General features: G+C 50.5%; 1 long non-coding RNA gene across 1 annotated transcript in view; it reads left to right on the top strand.

The window, feature by feature from the left end:
* LOC144151794 (uncharacterized) overlaps positions 1-22,483 on the top strand; it is a 73,736-nt gene extending 51,253 nt beyond the window's left edge. The window contains exon 5 of the long non-coding RNA XR_013318971.1: positions 22,418-22,483. This is a non-coding gene — a long non-coding RNA (uncharacterized LOC144151794). The remainder of the gene's footprint in view (positions 1-22,417) is intronic.
* Positions 22,484-24,133: the final 1,650 nt, after the last annotated feature.

Raw genomic sequence — 24,133 nt, 5'->3', positions numbered from 1 at the left:
GTACCCCCAGTTCTAGGAGCCTCGTGTGTGTATACAGGCCTAACGCCGTCTTGTATGCTTTGCGCAGCAGAGCGTCCACTTTCACGCGCTCCGCCACCGTCCAGTTGTGAAAGGCAGCAACGTACGCCACGTGGCTCACGGCGAATGACTGGACCAGCTTAAGGAGGTTGGCCTCTCTCATGCCTCCGTGTCTGGACGCCACTTTCTTGATTAATCGCATCGCCGTCATGACCTTCAATTCGAGCTTGGCAACGGTGAAGCCATTGTGCCCGTGAGCGTCGACGTGCAGTCCGAGGACTCGAAGCGTCTTCACCCGCGGAATGGCCGTCCCGTCCCGTGTCTTTAGGTTGATGCCCGGCTTCTCTTCTTCTTCTTCTCCTCTCTTGTGGCTTCTTCTTCTTCCCTTTGGTGTTAATATCAGCAGCTCCGACTTGGTCGGGGAGCACGTCAGGCCCGTGTCTTGTAGTTGGTCTTCGACCGCGTCTATGGCTTCCTGCAGGGACGCCTCAATCTCGCCGTCACTGCCGCCGAACACCCACAGCGTGATGTCATCTACGTATATGGTGTGTTCGACCTTCGGGATGCCCTGGAGACGCTGGGCAACCCCGATCATAACGATGTTGAACAGCGTCGGCGAAATCACGGCGCCCTGCGGCGTTCCCGCGCTTCCCAGACTCTTCTTCGGCAGCTCCATGTCTCCGGCCACGATCTTTGCGGTGCGGCCAGAGAGGAAGTCGCGAATGTAGGCGAACGACCTCTCCCCATGTTGAGGCGCGAGACCTGGTCGAGGATGGCTGAGTGGCGGACGTTGTCAAACGCGCCTTTAAGGTCTAGGTCGAGCACCGCCGGGTTGTCCATGGAGCCGGCCAGTCGGTCGAGGACCTCGTGTTTGAGCAGCAACATCGCATCTTGAGTGCTGAGCTTGGCCCGGAAGCCCAGCATGGTGTCCGGGTACAGGCCTTCCTCTTCGAGGTATGCTTGCCACCTGTTTAGCAGGACGTGCTCCAGCACCTTCCCCACACAGGACGTCAGGGATATGGGCCGCAAGTTGTCTATGCTCGGTGCCTTACCCGGCTTCGGGATCAGGACCGTGTTGGCCTCTTTCCAGCTGGCTGGGAGCTTGCCGGTCCGCCAGCACTTGTTGTAGTACCCCGTCAGCGTCCTTATTGCCGCATCGCATCAGGTTACGCAGCGCCTTGTTGGAAACCCCGTCCGGCCCCGGGGCGGACTTGCTGTTTATCGTTTGGATGACTGCCCGAACCTCCCACTCCTCGATGTCGGCGTCGAGCTTGGCGTTAGCCTCGCCCGCGTAACTCGGAAGGGGGGTCGGCGGGGTGGACGGGAGGTACTTGCCGTCTATGCGCCGGCAGACCTCGGCTTCGCGGGGCTCCTGATTCGCCTTGTGCATCGCCCGTGCGAGGATGTGGTGTTGGGTCCCTTTCGTTTTACTCTCGTCCAGAAGGTGCCGGAGCAAGTGCAGGTCCTGCTCTTGTGGATTTGGCCGTCCGCTTCTTGACAGACCGCCTGCCACTGCTGTCGGCAGAGCACTGCGCTGTGCTTCTCGATTTCGATGTTTAATAGTGCAATGCGTTTGCAGAGTCTTCTCTTGTGACATTGTTTGTTTGTTTGTTTGTTTGTTTGTTTGTCTTTATTCGCATCTTGCACAACGTACATGACGCTGGGAGCGAGCAGTAAAAGCTGTCAAAAATCGACAGCTTGACAGAGCTGCAAGCCCCCAAGCACTGGGCAGCGTAACGGCAACATCAAATACAACTTGTATATTGAAAAGAAAAGAACAGCAAAAGAGAGAGCAAAAAGGAGAACAGCATTGCCTCCGCCATCGGGCTTTCAGCAAGTTTCTCGCCTCCAGCAGGTACGCTAGGCGGCTGTCTATCTCCGGGATCCCTTCGTCCGCCTCGATTTCCGTGGTGGCTGCCCGCGCGGCCGCGTTCAGGGCTCGCGTCCAATCTTCGATGTCGTCTTCCACCCGTCCAGTCAGGGCGTCCAGCTCCGCTCTGTACTTGTTCCAATCTGTGGTTGCCTGCTTGCGGGGGGCCGGGGGTCGGCCGTGTAGCGGCACCACAATCTCGTGGACGCAGTGGTCGCTGCCGAGCGTCGCGCCCATGTTCCGCCAGCGGACTCCGGCGGTGGCTTTGTTGCAGAAAGCGAGGTCCGGGTTCGTGTCTCGCTGTACCGACGTGCTGTGTCGCGTGTGGGTGTTCGGGCCTACACGACGAAGCCCTCGAAGCGGAATACCACTTGCTCAACGACCCGGACACGTACTTTAAGTTCCTTTAAAGTAAAAGAATTTATACACGAGCACAAGACAAAAGACAAAAGAAGGGCAGGTAACGCTAACAGAAAGAAAACTGGTGTGAGAGAGAGAGAAACACGTTTTATTCCTGGCAAGGCTAAGTTAGTTTGGACGGTGGAGCCGCGGAAGCGCAGCTCTATAGGCCCGAGCCCTGTCGACCAGGACGCACCGGGAGTGGGCGTCCGAGCGCGCGAGGGCAGACAGCCAGGAGTCAGGGGGGGGGGGGGAGAAGAGGAAGCAGGGCAGGGCAGTGCCAGGTGGCGTGGCGGGTGTCTTCGTAGTCCCCGCAGTGTGGAAAAGCGGGGGTGGGAAAGAGGGATGGCGATGTGTGGGTGAGGATGGATCGAGTGGGGAGGGAATGGGTTTGGATCTGTCTCCAGAGGGATGATTCAAGCGGGGATAACGAGGGGTGAGGGGGTGGAAGGGTGGTGCGTGAACGCCTGTGATGGAGGCTGATTTCGCGGAAGGCGAGCAGTGGCTCTAGGTGAGGAGGGGGATGTGAAGCGAGGAGGGGGCTCTGCTGAGGGGTCCGGTGTATCAAAGTTCGGGCCGCCTCGTGTGCCTTCTCCCCGCCGCCAAAGCCCACATGGCCAGGAGTCCACAAAAGGGAGATGGTGTGGTCAGGAGGGGGGTGAGAGCAGAGAATTTTGTGGGCGAGGGGCGAAATGATGCCCTTGCAGAAATTTCTTACGGCCTGTTTGTGAATCCTTTAATATGAGGCTAGGGGTGGGGTGGAGGGTGATGGCCAGGGCAATTGCAGCTTCCTCCGCCTCGTGGGGATGGGTAGCGCGGATGGTGGCTGAGGTAGAGGGGGTTGGGGTGTGGTTCACTGCTGCTCTAATGTATGTATGGTGGGGTTGCTGTTCTGTAGCATCAACGTATACCGTGTCCGAGGATGGAGGGAAGTGTTGGGCATGGTATCGTGCCCGCGCCAGGCGACGGTTAGTGTGGTAGGTGGGGTGCACATTTCGGGGGATAGGGAGGGGATAGAGAACCTCTCGATATTCTGGAGGGATGAGGAGGGGTGGGGAATGGTGGATGGGTGGGTTAATTTTGAGGGAGAATAGGACGGTGCTGCCGGTTTGGGTTAGGGCAAGGCGGGATAGTTGGGCCTGTCGGTGTGCTTCTATAAGTTCGGATGGTGTAATTAAGGTTCCCGTGTGGAGGAGAGCGTCGAAAGCAGCGCTGGGGGTAGCTGTAGGGTACGGCGATATTGTGCGCGTTGTGTGGCCTCTGTTCGTGTCATTTCAGTGCGGGTGATGGCGAGATATGGTAGGGTATACGTGATCGTTGGGTGAAAAGGGCGTGGGTAATCGTGAGGCGGTCGGACTCCCTAGGGCCATGTCCTCGAGCGGTGACGCGCCGTAGAAGTCCAGATATTTGATCTGCGTGGTTCTTGAGTTGGTTGATGGTGTGTGTGCTGAGTCGATTTTGTTGGATTGTGAGCCCTAGTACTTTGATTTGGTTTGCTAGAGGTATGGCAGAGCCCGACAAAGCGACTTGGATGTTGGGTGTCTATTGTTTGGGTCGGTGGGTGGGTGGGAGTAGAAAGGTGTGTGCTTTGTGGGGGGAGCAGGATAGTCCTGCCGCCGCCGCAGTCGCTGTGATTGTTGTGGCCGCTAGTTGGAGTGTGTTATATATCCGCGTCGCTGCCTTGTGACATTCATACTGTTACATCGTCGGCGTACAAAGCGCTGTGTATCTTGGGTATTTGTAGGAGAGCCCGAGCAAGGGCTAATAAAGCTACATTAAAAAGAGTGGGGCAGAGTATTGAGCCCTGCGGGGTGCCTTTGGCGGGTAACGGAAATAGAGAGGACGTCAAAGGACCAAGTCGGAGAGTTGCTGTGCGGTCCGTGAGGAAAGCTCGTACGTAACCACAGCAGCGCTCGCCGACTTGCAACGAATTGAGGTTGTCCAGAATAGCAGAATGGCTAACATTGTCGAAAGCCTTAGTGAGGTCTTCGGCTAGTATAGCTGAAGTATTTCGTTCGGGTGAGTTCGATAATAGGTGCTGGTGGAATTGGAGGTGAATGTCGTTGGGGCTGCGGTGGCGTCGAAAGCCGAAACTGTTGTGAGGGTAAGCATCGATGTCATCAAGATGTTGAGTTAATCTGGAGAGGACCACTTGTTCTAGAAGTTTCCCGATGCAGAAGGTGAGGGAAATGGGTCGACGTGTTGAGAATTTAGTGGTTTATGGGGTTTCGGGATGAGGGTAACGGTGGCTGTGCGGTAGGTTTCTGGGAGCGTACTATGAGCCCAGTAGTCGTTAAAGTGTTCGAGCAAGGTATCGATGGACGCGGTGTCGAGGTTTCGGAGAGCTGAATATGTAATACCGTCTGGGTCTGGCGTGGTGTTACGATTTAGATGGTGGAGGGCGGGCCGTAATCTCGGCTTTTGTGAAAGGAGCGTCTAGTTCGGAGTTAGGGGGTGCGTGGTATTGCGGGTGAGGGGCGGAAAGGGGTTGTGGTTGGCGCATGTAGATATCGCGCAGGGTATTGAGGGGATTCGGGAGGGAGTTCGATAGGTTGTGCGCTAGCGTAAATAGCCGAGATGCAGTTTCTGCTTTGGTTGTCGTGGGGTCAAGGAGGAGGCGAAGGAGGTTCCAGGTGCGTTTCAGGCTGGTTCCATGGTGTAATGAATCGCAGACGGTTTGCCAGCGTGAATTCTAGAGGTGCTGGGCGTATTTCTCTACATCTTGTTTAAGTTGTGCGATTCGGAGGTGCAGGCAGCGGTTGTAACGCTGTTTTACGCCCACACTTATGAACTCGTTCCCGCAAGCACTAAACCTACTCACGGCCTGAGCAGACTGAAGACCACTATCGGATCGAACGACAAGCTATAAGCATGGCTTGCATGCTAATGCTCAGCCTGGATAGCCTTGTCAATGTCAGAGAACAATGCGAAGACGCGGCGTCTTCACCGGGCAGCCTCGCACGCTTTCTAAGCACGGGGAGCGAGTTTGGACGGCCTTGAGGCTCACGACGACGATTCAAACTTTATCCCGCGACTAGGCCCTCGTCCTGCCGCCGCGAGCCTACAGGCGAACGACTGTAAAAACGACTGCAAAATAAAATATGTTTATTTTTTACAATGAACCCTTGAAGTACGCCGAAATCTAGATTCCATGTGCGGATCTCAAAGGCAGTACTTTCGCTATCGACCGCCAGGCTTCATGCTCCATCCTTCTTTGTTTCTTCCTTACTGCCATTCTGGCTCCGCAGAAATGCCTGGAAAGTGAGTGACCTCGTCCGCGGCGGCCCGCTCTCACGAGGAGGAGCAGGAGGAAAAACACTTTATTTGCAAACTGGGTCTACGGGAGAGGGGTTGCGGAGGATGCGATCTTCTCTGCGACCTGGGCGGCCCGGTTGTTTAGTGACAACTGCACTTCCGGGTCGGAGCTCTCCAGGGCCTGCTCCCAGTGTACGGGGGAAGAAAAAGGGGGAAATGGGTCATGGGGACACTCGCAAAGGGAATGGTAGCGGGTATCCGGCTGGAGACATTGAGGGCAAAGAGGGGAAGGGTAGAGATTGGGGTTGATGCGGTGAAGAAGAGTTCGGCAGGGGGTTGTGTGGGTTTGAAGTAGCCGCCTGTGGCGAGCGGCTTCGTGGGTGAGGGAAGGGTGTGGGGGAGGATATGATCTGCGGAGGAGGCGGAAGTGCTGGGTAATGTCCCGGTACAAGACTAGAGCGTGCCGGAAGCTGGGGGTGCCCTGGGTAGAGCCAAAAGAAGAGCCTGTTCGGTGACAAGAGCTCGAGCTGTACGGTGGGCCGCTTCATTGGCTTCTGTTCCCGTGTGGGCCGGGGTTCACAGCAGAGCCACGGGGTGGGATGGTGTTTTGCGGGAGATGATTTTGAGGGCGATGTGGGGAGAGTAGCCCTGCAAAGAATTTTCGAATTGCCGACTGAGAATCCGAAAGGACAACTCTGGGTGTGGGAGACTGTGCGTGGGCGACGGCGATAGCCGCCTCCTCCGCAGCGGTAGCTGATGTATGTATCGTGAGTGCGTCCAAGGGAAGGCTGTCGAGCGATGAAATGACGGCTGTGGCGAAAGCCGCCTTATCGTGGTAGCTAGCTGCGTCGACGTATAAATGATGCTGGGAGGGAGGCAATGTGCGCTGCAGATGTCTTGCCCTGGCCAGTCGGCAGTCGGCGTGGTAGTGGGGTGCATATTGCGAGGCAGTGGGCGTACATGCAAGAGTTGGCGTAGCGTAGTGGGAATAAGGGAGGCCATAGGGGAGGGGAAAGGGAGGTCAGGTGGGCCGCTGCGAGAAGGGGGCGGCCGGGATGCGTGCGCGATAGTCTGGCTATCTGGGCTGTGCGGTGGGCTTCGATGATTTCATCGACGGTGTTGTGAATGCACAGGGCTAATAGACGGCTGGTGGGTGCGCTGGGAGGTATTAGAAGCGTAACTCGGTATATGCGTCGTAGTAGGAAATGTAGTTTTGTTTTGTCAGAGGCATTGGGTTTCCCGTAAGGGAGGTAAAACGTAAAGCGAGAGAGTACGAAGGAATGAAGCAGCTGCAAGCGTTCGGGTTCGGAAATGCCGTGACGCCGTGTGGTGATTCTTGTTAGGAGGTTAAGGGTTTGAAGTACGCGCGATCGGAGTTTAGTTAAGGTGGTCGCGTTGCCCCGGTTGGCCTGAATGGTGAGACCTAGCACGCGGAGGGAGGAGACATGATTGACGATATGGTTGTCGAAGTAAACTGTGGTGGGGGGTTCCGTGGGGGGTTTCTTGCCAGGGGGGTGCAAAAGAAGTAGCTCGGATTTGTGCGAGGAGCACTGGAGGCCTAACTGAGAAGCAGTTGCTTGGACAATGTCTGCGCCTTGCTGGAGTGTGTTCTGTTAGAGCATCGCTACTTGATTTGACCCATAACGTAATATCGTTTGCATAGATAGATGTGTGGAGATTTGCGATGGAGGACAAGGCAGTGGCCATGGAGATCATCGCCAGATTGAATAGAGAGGAGATATTACCAAACCCTGAGGTGTGCCTATTAGGGGTAATGGGAAGTTCGAGGTTTGGAGGGGTCCGAGTCGTAGAGTGGCTGTGCGATCACGCAGAAAGGAGGAGATGTAAGAGTAGGTACGCGCACCAAGTCCAAGCGAGTTTATAGAGTTAAGAATGGCTACTTGAAAGACGTCGAGTGCTTTGTGGAGATCAAGTGCCACAATGGCCGAGGTGTCCGCCTTAGAAGGGTTAGCTATAATGTCATGATAGAGACGGAGGTGCGTATCCTGTACGGACAGCCCTTGGTGAAAAGCAGTGAGAGTGTGTGGGAGCAGGTGATGGATTTCGAGGTAGGTGGTGATCTGCCTGTTGATGATAAGCTCGAGCAGTTTTCCAAGACAAGAGGTGAGTGATATCGGTGGAGGTGCTCAATGTAATAGCTTTGTGTGGTTAAGGAATTAATGGGATCTCAGCATGCCATTACGTTGGTGGGAGCGTGCCTCGAGACCAGTGGTGATTGAAAAGGGTTGTCTGAAAGGGCTGATTGAAAAGGGAAATTCTATCGTATGGTCGGTAAGTTGTGGCAAGATCTTATTGGTGACCTTGTCGGAGCTCTCAGGAGGGCGCCATGGGGTCGGGGCGGGCGGGGCCGGGGGGACTTGGCTGTTCTCACACGGGTCGCTGAGGTGAGGGACCTTGGTAACTTACGCGCCGGCTGAGGCCCACCGCTCAGACTCGAACGCCTTGACTGCTGGGAATCCTGCAAGGGGCTCAACAGAATAAAAGTTTCTCCCTCTCTCTCTATGGGTCGCCGCGTCCGAAATCAGCAGGCCGGGCTCACCGATCTGGGATATCTTCGTAGCGATTAAACTGAAGCGGTGAACGCACCAGCACGGCGCCTCTCTCACGCTTTAATTTAAAGCCCTAAGCACGTGGACGCGAAATCACGCGTCGCGCGAGCGTTGGCGTCGTTCGGAGACAACGCGCGGACACGCAGGAGAGGGCGAGTAACCACATGAGACCGGCGAAGTAACGCGCCAGCCGCTGCGTCGGCGTGCATTGCTGGACACGTTTGTGTTAACCATGCCATCCTGTTGAAGTCGTTTATGCGCAATTATCGTCCATTGTTGAACTGCTGTTGTCAAGACCCAGCTTTAACAAAAAAAATGCGGGAAAATATTGACCAGCTGCGAAATGTATTTCATGTCATGTGAACAAAATAAGATAGGATGATCAACGAATACGCACTTCGCACAACTTTACTTGCTGCTTTATTTAACCTTCACGTTATGTACCGATGGCAGCGTCATGAATTCAAAGTGTAACCAAAGAAAGTGTAAGCAAAACCGAGTTTATCGCCGAACGTGATTTGTAGGTTAAGAGGCTAGATACTTTCGCACCCTTTGTTCACCTTGTAGAAAAAGGCTGATCAAACAAACCCTCACCCCACACACAAAACGTACAGTTACGTTTTCCCAGATTCGAACCTTGGACTTTCAAAACAAAAGCCCAGCACCCAAACGCCCAACCGCGTGACAACGGCAAAATTTTTTTATTACCTTTTTGTTAGAAATGAACATGTGTCAACGCCGGATTAGAAACGCTTCCCCATACTTTGGCTGGCTGAAAGATTTAAAATAAACATTATATGTTGACAGCTCTTCCTGTACACATAACCATCCCAGTTCAGGTTCGTGCAAACTAGACACTTCAAGCAGGCTGTTACCCTTTGCGACAAATACTTGCTCACACTAATAGCATTCCAATAATAGTGGTGCACGGCCATACGGGAGCGCCAAATTACGTGCAACCTTAGGATCCTTATAATGTCCTACGGTACTTTATCATTTTCCACTGCCAAGAAGCGCATCCCATTGGCGTTACAGGAAGGCCTCTCTCTTTATCGTTCTCTGCAACACATCCCAGAAAAAGATCGCGTCCCAGCACTCTATGAAACTGTGCTCAATGCTCTAGGGTTTTTCGCACAAAGTACACGTTGAAGACCAGCCAAGGGAAAGTATTTTTTTCCCTCCATCTATGTGCCAACAGAAAGTGTGCGGGTGTGCAACTTAAAAGAAAATGTTTTGGCTAATGCGGGGACTACCATATTTTTCACCCGCGACAGAACATCTTGTCCACCGTCTCCTCCATACAATTAACGATACAGAGGTACTGGAAACAGCATTTCGTTCAACGCTTTTGTCAGGGTTTTTCTCGATACATTCTCCAAATACTCAATGGTAAATCTAATGGACAGAAATTTAAAAGATTGCACCACTTCTTCCCAAAAGACACATATTTCACTGCTTGTTGACACAATAAAGCTTGTAATTACAGCTGATAGCGTACTTTGTACGTAAATCCTCAGGAATGGATTTTTTACGTCCCGCAATAGCAAAAAACGACTCACAATCTGCCTAACAAAACCATGGGTCAATCCAACACCGCCTTGCCTTACCGGCTGAAAACGATTACTCCAGCTCCTGCGTTCCCACGTGGAACCCCCAATAAACACAGCGAAAACACGTTGTATCTTTTGCACTTGCGTTCGGGAATAGTTTATCGCTTGCAGCACATTCCACAGTTTGGCAAGAAGAAAGAGATGGCGCGCAGAAACATGACGAGAAGATGGCGAGAAGAAACACTGTGGCGCGCGCAAATACCGATAATGCGCGCCCTCCCCAATTCGCAACTTTCTCGGGCACGTTTTCTGTTTCCGCTTCCCAGTACTCGTTGCTATTCTCGTAGCTGTCCAACGGCGCCGCATCATCTGCGTATCTTGATAACTTCACTTCGCTTGAGTGAAGATGAAACCCAGTTATGTCAGCATCGTTGATACCGCTCAAACAGTAAGGCTCCAAGAAAACACAAAAAAATCAGGGGTGAAGCCGGACACCCTTGCCGGACAGAAGACAGAACTGGGATACTTTTTGTCACCTCCTTATTAATTACCAACTGCGTCACGGAATCACGATAGGCCATGCGCACTCCTTCAATGACCACACCACTAAAATTTATATGTTCCAAAATACAAAACAATATATCATGGCACACTCTGTCGAACGCTTTCTCGCAGTCGATTTGGAGCATTGCAACTTTGCGACCATACAGATCGCAACTTTCCAGTACAGTGCGGGCTACATGAATATTCGTCGTTATGCTCCTACCTCGGACTCCGCACGTCTGGTGCGGTCAAACAACACTTGTAATAATTCTTTGTAGTCTGTGCTATGACCTTCATCAGTATCGTGTAATCGATATTCGCTAGCGTTTTTGGACGATAGCCAGTGATCGACTGCCTTTTAGAGCAATCTTAAGATTTCGGAATTAGCACAGTCTGCATACGTGACAACGATGGAGGCAGAACCTTAGCGTCGTACGCCTCACCAAATACATGAAATAGGAAAATGCTACACTGTCAGTAAGATGCTTATGAAATTCCGCGCTCAGTCCATCAATACCTGGCGTTTTACCCTTTTTTAAATCTGGAATCGCCTCGTCGATCTCTCTCAATGACAGGGGCTCTTCTAATTGTTGTGTCACATCATCCTCTAAACGAGGCATCAGTGAAAGGAAATTGTCTTTAAAATCCTGAATGCTCGGGAACGGCTGAAAAGCTCGGTATAATGCTCGACGAAGGCCCGCTTTATATCCTCCCGCTCACTGGTCAGCTCTCCCTGTCATACAATTCCTGCAATTGCATCACTTTTGCATATTTCTTTTCGTCACTTAAAGCCCTTTTAGTAGGCGCTTCGCCCGCCATAAACCTCTTTTCCTTCGCCATCACCGTTGCTCCTTGAAATCGTTCTTTATCTACACCTTCGAGCTTGCTTTTTATTAGTGTTATGTCTTCAATAACCACACCCGGCCTTTCACATTCAAGGATTAGTAGTTGCCTCAGATTACTTCGAAGCTTATTTTCTTCTTCTCCTTCTAAATGCGTCAAAACTGTCCCCCCTCTATCGCACGCATTTTGTGTTCATGTTCGAACAACTCCCATGTGCTCCCCACGCTTTGTTTTTCCAGCGTTGTGTTCCTGTCAAAAGTTTCTTTCACCGCCTCGTTAAACTTCTCGTCTTTTAACAGTTTCGCGTTTAAATTCCATAAATTGCACTGAAACTTGTTATAATATTGTCTCCTCCCTCCCAATAAAAAGGAGACCAGGTAATGGTCGCGGAACGTACCATCCTCAACCGCGTAGTTTTTACACGACGCCGCTAGTTCATGGGAAACATAAATTCTGTCCGGCCGGGCATGGCTGGCTCCCTGGAAATGCGTGTACCGCAGGGCGTCTGCCTTTACGGCGCAGTGAGCGACATATGTTGACTCATGCTCCTCCAGTATGTTCTAAAGTAGCTGCGCACTCGAGTCCCTATGCCGTTTTAAGCCTGCTCTATCTTCTCGCGCGCAGACGCAGTAAAAATCGCCGAGCAGAAAAACGTTGTTTCACACTGGAATTTGCGCGCTATATTTTCAAAAAACACTTTTCTTTCCTCTGGTTTATTCGGGGCGTAAATGCAAATTACAAAGAACTGGATCCCACCCTAACACATTTCACAGGTCCCTTGGCGTCCATTTTCGCAAGAATCAATTTTTCCTATTTCAATTCCTACCGTATTCTTAACAAACAAACAGCAGCCAGCTGAGGTCCCAAGCGCATGGCTTACACAGACACTGTGTCGGCTTGCGAACGGTCGAATCGGTTCGCTCTTCACTCTCTATTTTCGTTTCCTGTACATCCAGGATGTATATTTCTTTTTAATTTATTATCCTACTAAGTTCGTATTGCTTGCGCCTTTCCCCAATACCTTGCACGTTCAAGGTTGCAATACTCAATGTGTTTTTGGGACTATGATTTAAAATATTTGAGTGAAGAACAAAACGCCAGAAGAGGAAAGAGTCTTGCGACATCTCACTTAGGTCGTTTCCGTGTTGCAGGAGTCGCCTCCATCTTCGCATACAAATCCAAGCGCTCCGTGGCGGTGGTCCCTTTCGTCTTTGCCGGTTCCCTCTGCCACCTCCCACACACTGCCTCTGTTCGCCGCCGTCCGTCCGTAGCCGTCCATTTGCACCACCACATACATCCCTGCTTGCGTCGTGCACGCCCGCACGCCGTCCACCTTTCGTAGTGCTGAACTAAGTGGGTGACGACTTGCCTTTGTGTCGTTCCGGTGTCAAACTCCGCCTCGTTTTGGTAGAAGCACGCCGGACTTGTGACAACGCCGGAAGACGAGGTGGCGATGAAGAGTTTAGTACGTTAAAGGGGGCTGCCAACGAATATTGTGGGATGTGTTCTCTTTTTGGTCGTATTGAAGAGATGTCAGCAGTTGTAACACTTGTTTCTTACGAATTGATCTTGGAGCCGAGGGTAATTATGCTTGTGCTACAAGCGATGTAACCACAGCTTCCTTATTTGAGTCAAGAAAACCTAACGCACATCCTTGGTCCCCACACGCAAGCCACGGAACCCACGAATGGCATGGAATTTGCCGCTAGCATTCTGCCGTTGATAAAGCTTGCTCGTCACGCACCGATCTCGCAGAAAAGCCCCATCATGCTAATACTACAAGCGATGTAGCCAGGGCTCGCTTATTTAACTCACAAAAGCTATCGCAAATCCCCAATCTCCCGATGAAAGCCTAACAAGCGACAAATGAATTAGCGAGTTCGAACAGAAATGTCTTGCAATTTGTCTCACGGCAATCGATTACCACAAGTTAAAAAATTAATTGTCTTCTGCTGAAAGTAATGAACCCAAGCCACGAGAAGGACAGGAAACCCTGTCGTTGCCGCTCGCTTTCCGATGCTTTCTCACGCTGCGTCGACGCCGATATCTGGAGAGCGTAGACATCGGCGCTGGCGCGCGTCAGCTCGCGTCGCCAGGCGTTTTCGGCAACGCGCGCTGCCGCGCGTCGACGCGGGACGATGTCGACGCGTTAAAACGGGGAATGCACGCTGCATGTGCTTGGGCCTCAAACCCGTCGCGTTGGTGCTCAGTGCTGAGCCGTTGGGCACCTGACCACGAGGACGGGGTTCGATTCCCGGCCGCGGCAGCCGGTTTTCTGATGCAGACGAAAAGCGAGAATGCCCGTGCGTTCGAGATTTCGGCGCACGTTATACATCCCCATTAGGCCGATTAGGCGGCGAAGCGTTTCTTTTTGCGTGCGAGTCGGCGATGGCGAGCGGCTAAAGACGGGCGGCTGTACTCTGTTCCACAAGTGTGCATGGTCACGGACGGTGACAGCGATTGTGCGTGCGGCTTATTCACGCCAATTACGGGCAGCTGATTACCGGCGGAAAAGGGCAACGTAGCATATGATGGTTGCATCGGCGGAATCTTTCTATGCATGCGACCTACCCTCGCTTGTTTCGCTGCTTTCCACCGTGATAAGGTACTGGCCACGATGAACCCACCCGCCCGACGAAGCTCCCGCGTTATTGTTTCGTGAAGAAAAATTTGAAGAAACATCCGATGGCTGCCCACATATACTTACTGCTGGTAAAGGTTTGAAATCCAGAGCATTTCTTAGCCTCGCCTCTTCCTGCGTCGGACGGCGTCCACAGCTCCGCGTCCGCAGCAGGTGCGCCTCTCCTCCTTCCCTCCTCTCTGTCAACAGCAGCTGGCGCGCGCATGCGTCGTAGTCAGCCCGTTCGCTCCGTCGCGGTCTCGGCGTAACAGGTGCGTGATAGCAGCGCGGTGGGGCGTGGAAGGGCGCGTGCTGCTTGCGCATGCGTGCTCCCCCCCCCCCCGTACTGCTCTCCCTCTACTGCGCGCGCTGCCGTCACGGCGAATACTGTGCAATCAACCTCGTCGGCAACGTCTACGCCAATTGTACCTCCCACGCCGCTGCGACAATTGCCGACAGCGGCGTCGACACCACTCTCTACACCAAGACCTACAAAGTCGGCCACGGGGTTACCGTCCTCGCGATCTACCTGGCGCCCAACCTCCCCCGAACGACGGTTACCTAGTGTGTAGATCGTGCGGTCGACAGCGTGTACGAGCGCTTGGGAAGAGAGAAGTCCGTGTCGTCCGTTTCCCTCGTGCTCGTCGGAGACTTTAACGTCGACCTGCGCAAGGACGACTGGTTGATCGAGCACATGACCACCAACCACGGACTCTACTGCGTCTCAAACAAAAACAGCAAGCAACCCACCGCCATCCACGGCAGTTGCATCGACCTCGTCTTCGCGAGTTGTACCAACGCACAAACGCTGCTCAAAGACCACTTGACGGTCCACTTCAGCGACCATAAAGCAGTCCTTCTCTCCGTACAATATAACGACGCAACCGACCAATAATAATAATAAATGACGCATTCAGCCCTATATACACTCTCGTCTCGCTCTCCTCTCTCTACTCCAAAACAACACCAACGCAACTACGACCCAACTACCCACCCTAACGCGACTTTACGCGGCGTTAACGACCCCTAATGCTCTGCATTTACTCGTGTTCCCCTTGCGGGAAGGCGCGGGAATTTTTTTCATTTAGCTTAGCCGCTACCATGCTCGTATGGTTCTCGCAATCGTGTCATGAACGGGACCAGGATGGAACAGCGTCTACCTTATGCGGGATCGCGAGTTCGCGCCCATTCTCAGAAATGCCGTAGAACATAACTAGTCCTAGTGTAGGGGCTGCACGGTGACGCTACTGCTTTCCACATCCACTTCACACCAGCCGAGCCGTATTTGATAATTGCAGCCACTGGAATCTGGCGCTAACAGCAATTCTGCGCCGGAACTAGCGCTCTACGCTTTCGACGCCGAAACCGAAACTGATGGCGCGGTAAAATCCCAAGCCAAGATCACATACAACCACCAAGCCTCAAGTTAAGCCGAGTTCAAATATCACGAGTCCACGTCACACAATCAGCCCCATGGTCGTTGAACGATTGCAGCGCCAGTGTCCCCTATACCGTATTTTAGTATCAAACTCTACAGACTAAACTTTTTTACACCCTTTTTGGCCGAAAAGGGTGTTAAAATCTTGTCCCATGGCTAACACCCTTGAAAGGTGTTTTGACAAAAAAGGGTGTACGGAAGAAAAAAGAGTGTTGAGCTCAACACCTTTATAAAAGGGTGTTGAGAATGCTCAACACCCTAAGAAAGGGTGTTGAGCCTCACACCTTTTTTTAAGGTGATGACATGCGCAGTGGCAATGTGAATCGGCGGAGCGCGCTTAATTCAACACAAACAGTCAATACGCACAAGTTACAGTTGGAACACAAATGAATTGAGCAAGAAAACCAACGCGACGCAAGCGGTAAATGGGAGTGCATACTTACTTATTAATACATGTGCTGTTCTTGCTTTTATATCCAGCAGAGGAAAGCCCCCGATGGAGTCGGTGGGCTTGTTGCAAAAAACACATTTTAGCGCTAATTTTCGAAGTCGGCTTTACTATGAGAATATAAAAATCAACACGCGGATTTGCAAAACCTTTTTAATTACGGGGTAGTTTTTGTGTTTCATAAGTTATAGAATTATATTAAATACCAAACAAATCTTCCCCGCCACCTCAACACCCTTCAAAAAGGGTGTTCATTATTTCAACACCCTTTTTCCCAGAGGAGTGTTAAGCTATAAATTAGGTTGGTCGAAACTACGAAAAAAGGCGTAAAGAAAAAAGGTAGTAAGAAAAAGGGTGTAAGAAAAGACCGCCAACTAAAAAAAAGGTGAAGAGACCTCCAACTTTGAAGGCATTTTTACCTGTTTATACAGGTGGACTGAACATTTTCTACAAGCGGGGGGTGTTTTGTACCTCACGATGTTTAAAGCAGAAAGAATTGGCATAATTTATTGCAAGTGAAGCTCTTTAAGCTTCAGTTAGTTTCGATGGCGTTAGCAAAAAACACAAAGAAAAAGAACTGCGCCACATATAAAGGGTGAACCACCGCAGATAGGGTATTATAACAGTGAAGTCGGCTTTCGAGCTTGTTAGAGTGTGAGCACAAGGGACGTATGCTTATGCGCATCTCTTACTGTACCATTTCAAAGGTGCTAATCTTTGATGAATATTAAAAGGCAAAAACATGGGCGCAAACAGCATAGCTGGGGTCCGACCTACCTTGTTTCCACCTTCGATCCCCTGGCATTGGTGGGGGGGGGGACACACTGGAACAGCCTTGTAAAATCCGCTTAAACTTGGCCTCACCCCTCAACGGTCATCCTAGCTTAGCAAGAACACTGCAAAGCTTAGCAAACATAACAAAACTTAGCAACACCTGAATAAACTAGGTCGTCCCCAGCTCCGCTGTTCTTTTTTGAAACTGAAGACCTATTTCACACCGTTTCAACAACCTACAGATAGCCAAGCGTATTGCAGTCGGTAAACACCCCTTTCGCCACACGACTGCAGTCTTTTTAATTTTGAAGGTTCAAATTAGTGTTTCACGTGTCACAGCTAAACTTGGGGAATGAGGTGCACCGCATATGGAAACAAGCGATCATTGTATACGAGCAATTATTTTTTTTGCGCTTGAAAATTTCATGCGAGTAGGGGAGTATATCATGGGATGTATTCTTTATTACAGTGCTATTATGCATATAAGCGTGGCCGTATTCCATGCACAGCTGAACGCCTTTTCCACACCCTTTCAACACCCTAAGAGAAACCAAGGGTGTTGAAGTTGATCAACACCCTTTTTTTTGCGCAAAAAGTGTAGAACCAGGAAAACGGTGTTGAGATTCAAGAAAAAGGGTGTAAAGGCCTCCCAACACCACCCTTTTTCCACTTATACTACACCTTTTTTGGCTAAAAGGGTGTAAAAAAGTTTAGTGTGTATGGCCGCAAACAGCAAACGACGCCGACAGGCGAATGCCGCGAACGTGACTAATTTGGTTCGAAGAGAAACGCCAGCGGGAAGCGGAACGCGTTCCCGCGTTCACGGTCCAATCTATGAACTCCGCCTCTCGGGTTCCTAAAGCTGAGCTCGTCGCAACGCATTTGTCTGCCGTACATGCCACGGAACAGGACCGAAGTGGTCGCACCTTCGCCGAAGCGACCAGCTAGCAGGAAGTCGCCCGCCAAGCGCACTCACAAGACAGCCGCTGACCCGCAAATCCCCCTCCTTTCGCGGCAGATTTGGCTGCACATTTACCGATTCTTATGACGGAGGAATCAAACACAGTTTTTCCTCGGTCTGTAGTGCTCACCCTTTGCCCATTCAGGCTGAGTGAAATGCACACCCTCTGTAGGTACGACAGCGTGCCCAAATTGAGGTGCTTTTCAAGGAAAATTGTTAATTGGCTAAGTTGTCGAAAGCACGAACCCGGCTGGCGGCCATGGAACACGCACCCTCCCGGATATTGTCTGCAAAAAGCTCCTACAGCTGCTAACACTTTGCTAACGCGTTAAATAGGTTCCGCGCCCATCATGGGGCGCGTAAAATAGAAAGAACACAATACAAGAAATATGCAGCACGTTTGGTTCCATGGCATCGGTCAGAAAAAACAAACCCGAAGACGCAATTGGTGCGCACAGAAACATTCGGCGCTCGTGCTATGACACGCGGTCAGCGCGTGTGTCATAGCACAAGAACAAGATTAAAAACTTAGCGTAGATCAGGAATATCACCCGCAGTTTTAATTGGCCTTCAGGTTTTCCTGAGGCAGGGTTCCAGCATGGGTCAGTAAAAAGTAGCTGCACTGAGCGTGGGTACGAAGCTGCAGACTACAGCTAGGGCGACGGGTTTTCGGAGTTTGTTAGGTAAAATTGGGAGTATGTTTTCGGAGTTTATTTTTTTAGTGAAATTTTGTTTTTTTTTGGAGTTTATATCTTGAAAATATCCAATTCTCCAAAAGCCTTATCCTATTCAGCTCTATTTTAACTACTCGAAATCATATTTTAACACGAATACCTCAAAACGGTCAGAGAAAATGTTTCTCTGATAAGCTTCAAAGGCAGACACACGCATATGTAAACAAGCACGAATAGTTAAAAACAAACCATGTACGTTTCTCCTATTACAACCTTAAGGCTTGCTGCATTACACGCTAGCACACCTTACAAGATTTGTGTTACTGATGGAGGCGCTGCTTTAGATTAATGATAATCCCCATAGAAAATTCCTTTTCAGTGTTTCCGCTAGAAATAGGTAGAGCGAGAAGCCTCAGCGCGCCGCAAAAAAGCCCTGGCCACTGCTCAGTGTGAACTCTCCGAAACACGGGGAATTCAACGTTGTTACGTATCTTAAAGCAAAGCTTTTAAAGCAAAGCTTTTCACCTCTACCCCCCAAGGGTTCTTTTGCGACCGTTGGTGTCACCAGAAAACTCCAGCGAACAATAAAACAATTTACTGGTACCGCCAGGAATCGAACCTGGAACTAATATACTAACAAAGCGAGAGCCCGTTGTCTTACTGATTTAGCTACGATCCCACGCGAAGACTGGGAGGACAGGTGGTGTACTCACCGCACATCTACGTGTTTACCCCCTGCGTTCTCGCTGAAGGCCACGTGAAAGCGTCACGCGACCACTCACGCCCGTCTAGCGACCCTGTGCGCACCTTGCTCATGTGTTAAGAGCTACAAAAATTAAAGGAAGCTCACACCAATGCATGGCATCTCACTTCTAGTACGCCAGTGTGCTAAAGCCTGTGGCCTCCAGTGTTCACGTAAACAATCACAGCTCTTTGTCGTCCGCCCTCACGCCAAACCAAGGAAAACATTAAAATACTCCTTGATGGCCAGGCCATCACTCTAAGCCCCAGAATAAAGATCCTGGGCCTACATCTCGAGGCTAACACCAAGACTGACGTCTCTTTGCAGCGCCTCAAAAACAGCATTAAGCAAATCATACACATGATCAGGCGAGCTGCCACCAAGAAGCGAGGCCTAAAGGAACCCGGTGCCTTTCGATTAATTGAAGCTCTTGTCCTCTCGAGAGTTACTTACGTCAACCCCCTGTCTTCTTCTCGACAAGAAAGACATAGAGATGCTTTATATAATGATTAGAAAGGCGGTCGAGCAGGCCATTGGTCTCCTCATGAGTGCATCCACACAGAGGCTGCTTAGCACGGGGCTCCACAACACGGTGGAAGAGCTGATAGAAGGCCATATTTCTAACCAGAACGTCCGACTCAGAACTGCGATGGGTAACCGCATGCTTCACCAGATTTCCTGGGCAGCCCAGATTGTCACTCCGCTTGACGTACTCCCAGACTCTTGGCGTCTAAAACTAAAGATGCTCCCTTTGCTTAGAAATATGAACCCCTCACATGACGAGGGTCACCGAAAAGCACGGGCTCAAGCGCTAAACACCCCTCTCGGTGGGAATCATGCAGTTGTCTACAAAGACGCCTCCAAAAATCGAGGGCAGCAATACGCCATCATCGTGGCTACCTCCAGAACCAACCTCCTTGCGTGTGCCTCGCTTAGGACCCAAGAAATGACGGCAGCAGAAGAGGTAGCCATTACCTGGGCTCTCGCTCAACCAGGGGTTCGGAGGGTAGTCATCGATTCCCAGCAAGCCTACTGGAATTACCAGTAGAGTTGGGTGTCCTGACCTGGACTGCGCGTGCTAAAAAACCACACCCCAAACGGTTTCATTCAGCTCATATGGACACCCCCTCCCGCTTCAATGGAGGCAACAAATACGCCAACCCAACAAGCCTGCGCATTTACCTCCCGTGCTATGGAGCTGCACGAGGACAGTCACCCGCTTGTCACGTTCAGGGAGATAACCCAGCATTATCGCCTTCTGAGACAGAGAGTACCTTCGCCTTACCCTGAACTTTCCAGAGAACAACAAACTACCCTACGGCTCATACAATCGGGGCTCCTTCCCACAGCCTACGCGTCTTCACTTAATGCATCCGAATCGCTACGACGCTGAATGTAGATTTTGCTCAGAAGTAGGAACACTCCGCCCTGTAATCAGGCGAAGGTACTCTCTGTCTCAGAAGGCGATAATGCTGGGTTATCTCCCTGAACGTGACAAGCGGGTGACTGTCCTCGTGCAGCTCCATAGCACGGGAGGTAAATGCGCAGGGGTGCGACTTTAGCCCTGAGCACCTTCCTCTCTTTCCGTCAACTACCCAACAAGAGCAATGGGAGATGCTGCTGCCCAGGCCCTCTCTACCTACACAGCTTCGGCGGGTGGACAGAACACAGGCCACGTGGACGGCATATGGGCCCCACAGAAGAAGGAATTACTCCCCAGGGCTGCACTCTGGGCCGTTCAGAAATCCGAACAGAAGCATTTCTTCCTCCTCCTCCATCTCTGCCACACATCTCGTCTACGCCGTCCGCGGCGCAGGGACGGAGAAAACAGATCGTACAACACCGGGTTGGAGCTTGCTTTAATTTTATAAAAAAAGTTTCCACTCTTGTTCTACCTCAACCAAACACCCTTCATGCTTCATGCATTGATTTAACCTTAACAAGAATATCTCTTTGAAGTAATAAATGGTGTTTTTCATTGCATTTCACTTCTCTCTGGTTTTGCTATTTGTAGAGCGATGTGAGGGAATTTAAGTGACGTCGCATGGGTAATCGTTATGGGTGCCGTTTACAGCTTTGCTTTCCAACCACATTCACGGGGTGGATTGGCGCGATTTTTTTGATAGCTCTGGAACTATGCAAGATTTTTCATGAGCTGTCTTATAACAGGATAGATAAGCCTCGTTTGGACAAGTACGCTGGTACTGAAAGAGGACAAATGACTGTCCTTGTGGGAACGGTGATCATTCGTGGTTATCGCCAAAAAAGTGCGAATGACCAGTGCTGCCGATAACTTACCGGATATCCTGAAGCCGGAACTTCGATGATCATTTTTTGCCTCCGTGTGCTCTAAAATCGGTGTTTATCGTATAAATCCGAATTGTTTAAAATTTCGCCAGCCAGTGTTTTTGGGATCTTTTCGAATTAGTTCGGTAACCCGGAGCCCTAGCTATAGCCTACAACCTTGATTCTGCCTGTGTCGGCTATATATTGCCACGTAGGCAAGGACGACGCAGGATTCTTCAATGAACAAAGTTGATTGGAGCCATCGCCTCCTCTATTTTTCAGTTCCAAACGCATCGCCCGTTGTACAATGGGAGTGAGTGGGGCGGCCATTTCGGACACATGTAGTAAGGTGGAGCCCCAAGCTTAATGGGGTCACCCGACCACAACTGAATTTGAGAGTGGTCTGTGCCTGGGTGGCAAGGTTACTGACGCTCAAGATATCGCCGGAGTATGCGGCGCTCGCGGCCGTCATAGAAAACTCAGCGCCGTGGCGGAACACGTTTTGCCAACGTTGCACTTTACAGCACCCGTCGCACCGAAAATAACCGGTCATGTGTCTAAAGCACAGGGAAGCCACATTGGGGGAGCGTGGAAGGAGTAAAAGGGCTTTTCAAAAAAATCTGTTTGTGGGCCAAGATGTTAAATTCATTCCCATCCTGTGTAAAGTGTTCGCCATACAACAAGTAGCAAGATTTATTTGTACAGAAAGAATGTTTTGTTTGATATGAGTGATTTAGTTATTCCTTCGGCTGTTTTTAGCTTCTATTTACACGCCATTTAGTTTTAGACACTAAATATCTTTACCGAATAACTATAAATAAGAACTTAGCCGAGAACCTCGGGATGTGTTTGCTGCCTTTCGACGTATTCGAAATGCCGATTAAGAACACCATACTGGCAAGAAATGCGTGTGCAAAGTTTTGCGTGGTGATGTATTTGTTACAAAGTGGTATAATAATAAAAGTGTATTAAGGAAGGGTGAAGGTGTTGTACGTGTTACGTTATAAAGAATAGGTATACTAACCGGCACCAGATCAATCTGCACAGCTTTCTTATCAAATATGTCACCTAAAAAACACACGCTTACCGTCGTGTGCATTAGAACATGGGCCGCTACATTTATCAGGATCAGTTGCTATTGACCAACAAACGTATATCGTTCTTGTTAGGTTAGTCCTTAGATTAAATGACTTCTAACGGCTGCTTACCGGTGTTGGTATCGAGGAACGTGACTCATGAAGCTGAAAACAATTTGGGGCAAGCTACAGAACGTTTCTGGGCACTTCAGTTTACGTTTCCAGCCTTACTTTTGCAGTTCTTAGAACGGGTGTCTGCTTGCCAACTTGCCCTACATAACTGTCGTCTTAATTACTTCTAAAGCGGTTTTTCTCGAACAAGATATGTTATTTATTTTTGCTCATTAAAGGTCCACCTCCCGGCTACAACTCCACGATTGAGCCTATTTTAGAGTCAAGAAGCTTGAAGTACAAACGTAAGTATTTGGATCAAATCACGCCCTTAAAAATATATTGCACGTGAATCATGCGCTTTCTTTATTGTTGCGCTCAAACGGTAAGCGAACGATGTCACAGAGTAACAATAAATTATTTTACCGGCAGCTGTCAGCATTTTGTTACTCGTAAAGACACATCTGCTAATACGATTTACATTGGTACATTTTTGAGAAGTGGTACCGCCGGTACTATCGTGATAAATTGAAATACGAACAACGGAGCGCGTACATTCCGCGCATCCCGGCGACGGGGCGCATATAGACAGTGGGAACGTGGTACGAGAGTTCGTAGCCAACCTTGGTATGAAAAGACAATCGTTTGGTGTGTGAGCATTTTGCAACTTCCTGCCGCTTTTGGTGCCCGCTTACGGGATTGTTATCTAACTTTGTCGCTGCACGGAGTTGGGGACGGCGCACGCAGCTATATTCCTTCATTTTTTTTATTACGTGCTGAGTGCCCAACGAACAATGAAAATACGATGGTATTTTCATATCAAGGTTGGTCACGAACTTCCGTACCTTGTTCCACTGTGCATACCCGGCCCGTCGCCATGATGTGCGACATGTGATGAAAGCCACGCGCTCCATTGTTCGTATTCAAAGTACAGTGGAACCCCGATAATAGGACTCTCAAGGGACCGCGAGAAAGCGTCGTATGACCGGGGTGTCGTACAACCGGGGTGCGGGTAAATGCCGGCCTAGTAGACAGTCTCACGTAGCAGGTGGCCTAAGAACTTATTTCAACTACTATATTTATTTAGCAAGTTCTCGTGTGATTGTGAACCTTTATCTGAAATACCAAGTTCAAAAAAAAGAAACGCCTATGGTGTGCCCCCTCTCCTCCACGGCGTCCTAGCTAGCCCGCCAGCCAAGTGCCTCGCGCTTGAGATAAGGTCCACGTGGTCGAGCAAATTTACAGGGGAAAAAGCGTGTGTGAAACTGCCAAGGCTAATCGAAACGAGCGATAGTACTAGGCGGAGATGAAAAAAAAAACGAACCTTCCCGTACAGGGTGGAGACACCTTTTGAACGGACCTGTGCGGTCGCTATTGAGTCAAAGTGCTCAACATATAGGTTTTTTCGTTTCCGACAAGATTCAGCAATTCCAAATAGATACGATCATTTAAACTTCGCGCGTAAACCACATTGCGGCGAAAATTACAGCGCGGCCTTGCTACAGCGACTTGCTGCAGCGGCCAGCGGGTGACCTAGAATGGCGATGCCAACGTATACGTGTCTCGAACGTTGCGGCGGACGCGCGTGAATGTAGGCACCCTAGCAAAGAAAGAAGCTGATTCATAGCCCCGCTTCGAAAGACAGAGAGAGGGGGAGAGAGCGTCATGAAAGGAAGAAACTAGGATCGAGCGGGCAAGGAAAAAAGCTGGGGCCGTATTCTGTAGGGCATCCGACGCGCGCCGGAAAGATTTCCGGCGCCCTTCCGGCGGGGTTGCTCTTCTTTCTTCTTAGGTGGTTCGGGTGAATAGGAAAAGGAAGTGCACTGGGGATATTTGGAGCCCAACTGGGGGCTCACCTGCATACAACCCAGTGCGGTGGGGAGAGGGAGGAGGGGGATATAAAGATTAGAGAGGAGAAAGGGGGTGATACAGGGATAGGTAGGCGAGCAACAAGA

This window comes from Haemaphysalis longicornis, unplaced genomic scaffold, assembly GCF_048455015.1.
Source record: "Haemaphysalis longicornis isolate Haplotype H1 unplaced genomic scaffold, Haemaphysalis longicornis Haplotype H1 scaffold_9, whole genome shotgun sequence".
NCBI classification, from domain to species: Eukaryota; Metazoa; Arthropoda; class Arachnida; order Ixodida; family Ixodidae; genus Haemaphysalis; species Haemaphysalis longicornis.
Note: the sequence above shows the minus strand (reverse complement) of the source record. Positions and strands in the feature narration are given on the sequence as shown.